The sequence below is a fragment of the Nannobrachium achirus genome (genome assembly GCF_963921795.1).
Source record: "Nannobrachium achirus genome assembly, chromosome: 15".
In the NCBI taxonomy this organism is placed as follows: domain Eukaryota; kingdom Metazoa; phylum Chordata; class Actinopteri; order Myctophiformes; family Myctophidae; genus Nannobrachium; species Nannobrachium achirus.
In genome coordinates, this window is record NC_137822.1 from 53,446,813 (window position 1) to 53,456,610 (window position 9,798).

A 9,798-nucleotide genomic window follows, 5' to 3' on the forward strand; every position below is an offset into this window, starting at 1 on the left:
AGCCTAATTATTCAAATTGGGGGCGTGGTCTGCATTAATTATGCAAATGAGGTTGGGGGCGTGGTCTGCATGCATTATGTAAATGAGACGCACGCGTCTTGTTGCTAATTAAACGTGAATGCAGGGGGCGGAGCTAATTAGCCTAATTATTCAAATTGGGGGGCGTGGTCTGCATTAATTATGCAAATGAGGTTGGGGCGTGGTCTGCATTAATTATGTAAATTAGACGCACGCGTCGTGTTGCTAATTACACGCGAATGCAGGGGGCGGAGCTAATTAGCCTAATTATTCAAATTGGGGGCGTGGTCTGCGTTAATTATGTTAATGCGGTTGGGGGCGTGGTCTGCATTAATTATGTTAATGAGGGCGTGGTCTGCGTTAATTATGTTAATGAGCAAAAAAAAAGTAGTGGTCTGCGTTAATTATGTTAATGAGGGGTGTGGTCTGCGTTAATTATGTTAATGAGGTTGGGGGCGTGGTCTGCATTAATTATGTTAATGAGGTCGTGGTCTGCGTTAATTATGTTAATGAGGCTGTTAAGTGGCGTTTCCCAGCACGTAAAAAATGCAATCGGCCGTATGTAAATGAAGGGGAGGAGCTTAGTCTACATATGAAAATTGGGGGCGGGGCGTGGTTTGGAAATGCGTGTGGGCGTGGTGCGCATACATTATGCGCGCATACATTATGCTAATGAGGGCGTTAAGGTAGGTTTCCCAGCGCGTAAAAAAAGCAGACGACCGTGTGTAAATGAAGGGGAGGAGCTTAGTCGACTTAAAAAAATTGGGGGCGGTGCATGGTTTGGAAATGCGTGTGGGTGTGGTCCGCATAAATTATGCTAATGAGGCTGTTAAGTGGCGTTTCCCAGCGCGTAAAAAATGCAGGCGGCCGTATGTAAATGAAGGGGAGGAGCTTAGTCGACATATGCAAATTGGGGGCGGGGCGTGGTTTGGAAATGCGTGTGGGCGTGGTGCGCATACATTATGCTCGCATACATTATGCTAATGAGGGCGTTAAGGTAGGTTTCCCAGCGCGTAAGAAAAGCAGACGACCATATGTAAATGAAGGGGAGGAGCTTAGTCGACTTAAAAAAATTGGGGGCGGTGCATGGTTTGGAAATGCGTGTGGGTGTGGTCCGCATAAATTATGCTAATGAGGCTGTTAACCCTGCAAGACCCGAATTAATTTCTACTGGCCAAAAAATAAAAATCTGATGCTGTTGTAGGAGTCCTAATCACAGGAAAATGTAATGTTAAAAAATTAATAATGTTTTTGTAAGGTTTTATAGCCATAAATCATGCTCTAATTTGCATTTTGGGGATATTTTTCACAATAATAACATATGTACATGTTCTAGACATTCTAATGATCACGAAAAAATATATTACAGGCATTTTACTCTTTACTTTAGTGAGGAATAGCTTCAGTTAAAAAGTGAGATGTTGTTCGTCCAGACGCTGGAATTTCAACTTCTCTGGGAGGTGTGAATGTCAGTCCCTGTGGGGGGTATTTATATGCAAATATCGTGGCCAATGGCATTGTAATACTAAACAACAGGATTTAATGGTGATGTTAATATGAAAAAAGAACAGGAAAACTAACTATAACATTTTTTTTAAATGATTAAAAGAAAATTGCCAAAAAGCAACGCTGGACCTTGCAGGGTTAAAGTGCTTTGAAGAACCTTTGGAGCACTGTGTTAGGTAGGGTAGGCTTCACCTGTCCAACTCTGTGTTGTCCTTTTCTTTAGGGCACAAAGGTCAAATGCCGGGGCGCCCGCTGGCCTAGTGGTCAAGGCACATACCACATACACATACCTCCTTCTCTCCTACTTGGATACTTCCTTCCCAAATACAAAAAAGCTAACTAGGGTCCCGAAATGGATATTTCTTATTCCATTCTAATTGGCCAAAGTTTTCAGAATTGGCCCATTTTGATCAAATCTAATGACTTGAATCATGACGCAGCTTGTGATTACAGAGAAATTCTGCACGCACATTCCCACTAGGTCAAGGAACAAATGCCACTCTTCACATTGGCCTGTTATAGCGCCACCCGCAGGTCGACTTTTGCCAAACTCATTTTTGTAACAAAATGCCTCAAATCATGCATGCAGCGTCACATCACTCCCAAGCCCCCACCGTTGCGCTTAGGTTCACTGGGAAATACTCGGTTGCGTCAGATGCACCCTGCAATGGGATTTTTTATCTTTTTCCCTAGGAGTAGTTCACCCCCAAAATTACTTTTTTTTCCCTATTGATTACCCACCCCATGGGCCATGGAGACTTGAGAGTTCAAATTATTCTTTAGTTTTTGTCGCATTCCTAAGTCAATAATTTGAGGAGAGTCTTTGTAGGCCCATTGATTCCATTTGGACTCTACCCGGAATCAAATTGGCTTTAATAGAAATGCGGCAAAACATACCGAAAACCAGAACCTTCTACAAATGGTCTGAAAAGGGGGCGGGACCGTATCAGCCTCTGCACAGAGTGAATGCGAGTTAGTATACACAGCATCTCAACATGTTGAGCTATCTATCACCAGGTTGCAAAGTTGTAGCTCTCCTTCGGATTTCAATTTCTGTCTGTCTATACTCTCTCTCAAACTAGGTGGAGCTGACTGGATTTGAACCAGTAGCCTTCACACTACACACGGTATTCTATATATATAGGCTATATCATGTGGTTGATCTATTGTCCCAACTTAACACAATGATTAACCCAGCTTTCTGTGCTCCTATAAAGTTGTCCTTCTGGCAGTCAGCCTGCAAAACAGTAAAGTCTAGAATGGGACTCAAACCCTCAACCTCTGGATTTTATACACCGCATCTTAACACATTGAGCTATATCAGGTTGCTATAGAGAAGTTTTCCTCCTTATACTTATCCTACAGATATCATTGAATTTGACCACTTCCCCACTTTACCCTGCTTTCTGTGCTGTTTTAAGTCAGTTTGCAAAGGAAAGCTTCACAGTAAAAAGGACAGGCTTTGAACACTTGGGCATGCATGCATATATATATATATATACATATATATATATATATATATATATATGTGTGTGTGTGTGTGTGTGTGTGTGTGTGTGTGTGTGTGTGTGTGTGTGTGTGTGTGTGTGTGTGTGTGTGTACGTCCGAGACCGAGATTCGAACCCAGATCTCCCAAATGAAAGTCCAATATCTAAATCATTGACCCAAAGGATAAACACATTGACCAAGGGAGGTATACTAAACTTTTAACGCTATCAGGCTGAGGCAGTGATGGACTCTGCTACACTCATACCAATCTGTAGTGCACCAATGTAATGTCCGGGATTCAAACCCGGTCCACCCATGTTAAAGTCCAATATCTTAACCATTGATCCAAAGGGATATCCCTATATGGTCTAAAAACTAAACTGTAGGACTTGAACGGATCTTTTGAACCTGTCATGGATCCGTCTATAATCCAGATCACTGGTTCCCAAACACTGGATAGGAACTTTTATTAAAAAACGGTTTAAGAAGTAGTGAAAATAGCCGATCTACCAGCTCACAGCAACGTGGTATGAGCTTGTAGATCTGCTATTTCCACTTGTTTGGGTCCCAGGGAAACGTCTATTTCTCTCTTGGGTCTTGACCATAGAGCTATAATAATAAGGTCTTGACCTGCAATGTTTGTGAATTGATTGATTGATTGATTGATTGATTGAAGACTTTATTAGAAGTTTGCATAGGAAAAGGTACAGTTTCATGACGGCACAGTTCACTGGTACAAGGTCTACTTAAAGGAGTAGTTCACCACTTTTCAACCTGTCTTCATATAATAGGTCCTCACTAATGTTCATGATAAAATATCACAATTTCTTTCTACTCAGTCCAAGTCTCCTAGGAGAGCTGTGGGAAGTTCAGAATCCATCGTCTTGTGACATCATCATTTTCAACAACAAAAAAATTAATCAATATTTTTGAAAAAAATATTTAGATTTTTATTATCGCGAGAACAATGGCTTCCACTTTAAAATTGCAACTTTTCAGGAATAGAAAGCCTACTGTTTCTATAAGCTGGATTGGCAATCGATGATGTCACAAGACGATGGGTTTCTGACCTGCCCACAACCCTCCTCTGGTTGAAAAGTGGTGGAGTGCCCCTTTAAAAGAAATCCTAGAAAAGACTACGTTTATTTCCAGGAAACCATTGAAGTACCTGATATAACATTGAATGACAGACGGATAGAACACAGTACTATGCAGTAGATATAGTCAGGAAAATTAAAAAAAGAAAAAAACATACAGTACCCTATAGTTACATACAAAGAAGGGAAGCGCTGATCTATATGGCCAACACGGTCAACCAACTGTAAAAACCCACAGAGAACTCCATGCCAGTTTTTTCCAATTCTTTTATTTTCAAAACAGAATTACATAGAAATACATATTTCTCGTTAATTCAAAGTAAAGCAGCTATAGTTTCTATCATACAGTAGTGTGCAAAAAAGTCATCGTCAATCTAAGGATTTCTTAACATGGAGATTCAAGTGGGAATAGTACATACATTAGAAGTGTCATTTCAGCATCGTATTTCTAAATGTCTAATAGGCATTCCATTTTGTTCAAATAAAATATGCATTTTCAACATTTTTGATTTAGTGGTTTGAGGTGCTACTATTATGTCTGCTCTTTAATAGGCCTACATGGTGACTTCAGTTTTTAGCCTTGATTTCAGATTTTCTTTTTATCTTATTTCATTAGTATGCTAACGTTTTGTTACATTGACTAAATAACACTGCTGATTTATTTAGTTGATTGTCAAACATTAATTGATAACTTGTAAATAATCTCTGTCCCTCGCCGTCTCTGTTTACTTTTAACCCATTCAGGCCTAAAATTATTGAATGCTTTAACCAGTGAAAAATAGCAGATCTACAAGCTCACAGCGCGGCTGTGAGCTTGTAGATCTGCTATTTTTGAAAAAGTCGTGAAAATGTGTGCAAATCTTTGGATATATGTATATTCAAAGCGAACGTTTGTAACTCAAATTTTGCTTCTGGCTGGTCCCTGGAGCTAAATATTTTGAGATGGGGGGGTCCGTGGCCAAATAAATATCATTTTGGGGGTCCTTCTCATGAAAAGGTTTGAGAACCACTGACATAGTAGTCTCTCAAGAACAGACTAACTCAGTTCCAGTTAAGTGAAAAGGACCTTTTCTTTGACGATGGCTGGCCAGATTGCTGACATAGAAACATATGTTTTTCAAAAAATCTTAGAAGGATTCAAAAGACACTTTCAGAATCGGGTCAAAATTCTAATTTTCACAATTTAAAAAAAATAGCAGATCTACAAGCTCGCAGCGCGGCACTCGGTGCCGCGCTGTGAGCTTGTAGATCTGCTATTTTTCAATAGTTAAAGCATAAAATAATGATACACAAAATGTGTACCCGTTCTAAATTTAACTAACTGGAACTGAAATTACCAGTGGATCCAAATGTTTCCAATACAATGATGATAATAACAAATATATGTCACGATAATATGTTTTTTTTTTCCTTTCTGTATGAGACATTCCCACGTGAAAAGAAAGCCTGAAAAAATGGTACCAAACAGATTGTGACGGTTCCATGTAAACATACAGACAGATTCGGCCGACATTATTGGTCATGCTCTTGTTCTTTCTTTAACCCATAAATCAGAATTTAGCCTACAAAAACAAATATGTTGCTACATACTGTACATGTACTGTAAGCCCCTCCCATACACTAAAATGTGTACCCGGCCTGAATGGGTAAACATAGTTACCATCGACTCAAGCTGGGAACACATCTGCCTCTTTTTTTCTCTTTTTTTTTTTCTGCCGAGCTCTGAATCTGTCATGACAAATTACCATCAACTTTATGATGTTTTGACTTTGGCGCCCCCCTTAATTTCCTAGTGGCAGTGCAGTGGCGACTGGAAAAATTTTACAGGGGGAAATCTTGGAAAGTAAGCCAAAGAACACCTTTCCCCCTAATGCCGGCCGGAAAACACAGGACTCCGACACATGAGCTTGTATGGGAAACAGAAACATACAATCCACCCCCATAAAAAAAAAGAGAAAGGAAAAAAAGAAACGTAAAACAAGGCTTCAAAAATCAACACAGGAATAACACGTCCTAACTACAACACTGGGGAAACGAGGAAGAACACAATGAGGCGTACGGATGAGAGTTACCGTAATAATATTTTTGGGTTTTTGTCACATTCCTAAGACAAAAATTGAATTCGAGTAAATTTACCCCCATTGATTCCGGATGGGGACCCGTTTCGAAACGGGTCCCCATCCGGAACGAATGGGGGTAAATGTATTGTTATCACATTTTTGTCTTAGGAATGCGACAAAAAACTAGAAATATTATTGAACTCTAGTCTCCATGGCGGGACTAATCAATAGAAAAAAAGTCATTTTGGGGGTGAACTACTCCTTTAAAGGATGAAAGAAATAATAACGTAAAAGAAATAACATAGATGAATGTTTTTCTCTTTGGGATTAAAGTCTGTAGCTTAAAGATCTTTCTCTCCTCACAGTTAACCTTGCATCTCTATATTTCATCTTGTTATGTTTTCTTCACAGTGTCACGCAACAAAAGTTGTGCAAGTAGACGATTTACAAGCTTGCAGATCTGTTGTTTTCACAATTTTGAAAAAAATAACGTTTAAAATTGTCACCTATAACGACATTCCCAAACAGGGACGTGCTGGCCATTGGGAAAAGCGGGACAACTCCCGAATGGCCGGTTCATTCCCGGCCGGTACAGGCCGGGCATTAGGAAAACATTAAAAAAAAAAAAAAAAAAAAAATCGTCCTTCGTTCCATTTTGGGGGCTGGGTGGCAAATAAAGTAAATCGTCACTGTCGGGCAGAAACCTCGTATCTCCAAGTTCCAAATGTGTAAATTTTTTCGCAAAGCAAAGCCCTGCTTAATCATACAAGGCCGTCGCACAAAAGTAGTGAAAACAGCAGATCTACAAGCACACAACGCCTCGCGGTGCGAGGCGTTGTGTGCTTGTAGATCGGCTGTTTTCACTAGTTTAAATCATTTTTAAAATGATAAATACACAACAAACGGTTTTGGACATACAAGGTTTCCACCCGACAACAACGAAATATAAATCACTATAAGTCACTTGTCATGATCTGAAATGGAAAATCTTTGAGTAGCAGCAGCGCTATAGAGAGATCTCTCTCTCTATAGCGCGCAATGAGGGCCTCCAACTCTTTTTCCCGGGCTGAATCAGGGGCCCATGCAGGCCAGCATGTCCCTGTTCCCAAAACAGGGACAGGTGGAACGTGGTTAAGTCTGTCGGTGGGTTTTTATAAATATTTAACCAATGAAAGGCATTAAGAAGACGTCGTTGTCGGGTGGAAACCTTGTATGTCCAAAACAGTTTGTTTTGGATTTATCGTTCTAAAAGTGATCTAAGATCGTGGAAATAGCCGATCTACAAGCACACAAGTGTGCTTGTAGATCTGCTATTTTCACTAGTCTTGTGCAACAGTCTTGTATGATGAAGCAGGGCTTTACTTTGCGAGAAAAAAAAAAACGTACAAATTTGAAACTCGGAGATACAAGGTTTCTGCCGGACAGTGACAGAGCTTGTGACTAAATACATTGGATCATGTGGATTCTTTTTTCTCCAGTTCCTGAAAAGTAACGGTTTGGACACGCAAGGAGAGAGGACACTTTTGGGACATGGCTGTCCTCAAAGTACAAGAATTCTATCCTCATCCCCACTGAGTCGAACAACACACTCCCTCAGCGAGCTCCAGGGTTCCCACACATTTTTACCAATTCATTTCCAAAACTTTTCCAGAATGTTTAACCCAATTTCCAGTACTATATAACAATAATTCAGCTCAATAACGAGTCGCTTACTCCTATGCGCAATGCCCAAAGACAGGTAGTGTATGCCAGTGGTTCTCAACCTTTTCAGGCCGTGACCCCCGAAATAATCATGTTTTAACTGGGGACCCCCCCACCCTGACGAGCACTAAGAGTTGAGGAATTTTGTATAACACTGTTCTATTGTGAAAATAGCAGATCTACATGCTCACAACGCCTCGCAACGCGAGGCGTTGTGAGCATGTAGATCGGCTATTTTCACAATTTCTGCCTCTAATATTTTACAATTTGGCCAATGTTTAATTTGTCCTTTCAGAGGTATTAACAAAATCAATAACCAAAGACAATGCATAGCTATTTTTTCCAGGACCTTCCAGGACCCTTGATAAATTCCAAAACCTTTCCAGTACTGGAAAAATATTTTTCTAATTTCAAAATATTTCCAGGAATTTCATGACCGTGGGAACCCTGGAGCTCCACATAAGGAGTGGCATCCCCTGCAACCCGCCACCAGCCCTCCTTTTTCTGTAAATATGTTGTTGCTTGTCTAGGCAGAAACTTCTTATCTCCCTGTTTCAAATCAGTTGTGTTTTTTGGTAAAATTAACCCATTTAGGCCTAGAATTATTGAATGCTTTAACCGGTGAAAAATAGCAGATATACAAGCTCACAGCGCGGCACCGAGTGCCGCGCTGCGAGCTTGTAGATCTGCTATTTTTGAAAAAGTCGTGAAAATGTGTGCAGATCTTTGAATATATGTATTTTCAAAGCGAACGTTTGTAACGAAAGTTTTGCTTCTGGGTGGTCCCTGGAACTAGATATTTTGAGATGGGGGTCCGTGGCCAAATAAATATCATTTTGGGAGTCCTTCACATGAAAACGTTTGAGAACCACTGACATAGTAGTCTCTCAAGAACAGACCAACTGAGCTCCAGTTAAGTGAAAAGGACCTTTTCTTTGACGATGGCTGGCCAGATTGCTGACATAGAAACAGAGTTTTTCAAAAAAATCTTAGAAGGATTCAAAAGACACTTATAGAATCTGGTCAAAATTCGAATATTCACGATTTTTAAAAAATAGCAGATCTACAAGCTCGCAGCGCGGCACTCGGTGCCGTGCTGTGAGCTTGTATATCTGATATTTTTCAATAGTTAAAGCATAAAATAATGATACACAATATATAGTGTACCCGTTCTGAATGGGTTAAGGCCCTACTTGATCATACTACACTACAGCATCACACACAAAAACATAAAGAGTAGCAGATCTACAAGTTCGGAAGCGTTTTGATCTTGTCAATCTGCTGCTTTTGCTATTTGAATAGCTGGTTTGAATACAGAAAAGTAACACTTTTGGACATATGAGGTTTCCAACCGACAGAGATGATATATTTTGCCGCTGTTGGGAGTGAGTTACCGATATGTAATCTGTAGTGTATGTCATGTTGATTAATTGAGTACAACGTACAACAAAGAAAACGAGTCCCATGGGGCTTTTTGTGTCCTCCAGAGCGAGAGAGAGAAAGTTAATCTTGGAAGCTCCATAAAGTTACGTGACTTTGTTCGATGTGGCCCGGTCCCATTGGCCAAAACGAGATCCCAAACGTTGTAGCCCCGCCCCGCTAGTAGCTAATATTGCTTTCAATGGAGAATAGTAGCTGGCTTGATGTAGCTAATATTGCATATGAATAAAACGGTAGCCATCTACATTGTTAAAGCTCCTGCGGATATGTATTGTGATATTAGCACTTTGCGTGTCATAATCAACTCGATGAATGTAATTTACCTGATTTTCGATCGAAGTATGAGTAACCAGAACCAAGGACGGGTGTTTTCAATTCACCTATCATGGTTAAAATGTAGGAAGGGGGTGTGTCTGATAAAATGAATATCAACTATCTAAATACTGAATCGAGCAACTTAGAAACTGTCCCGGGGGGGGGTTCCCAAA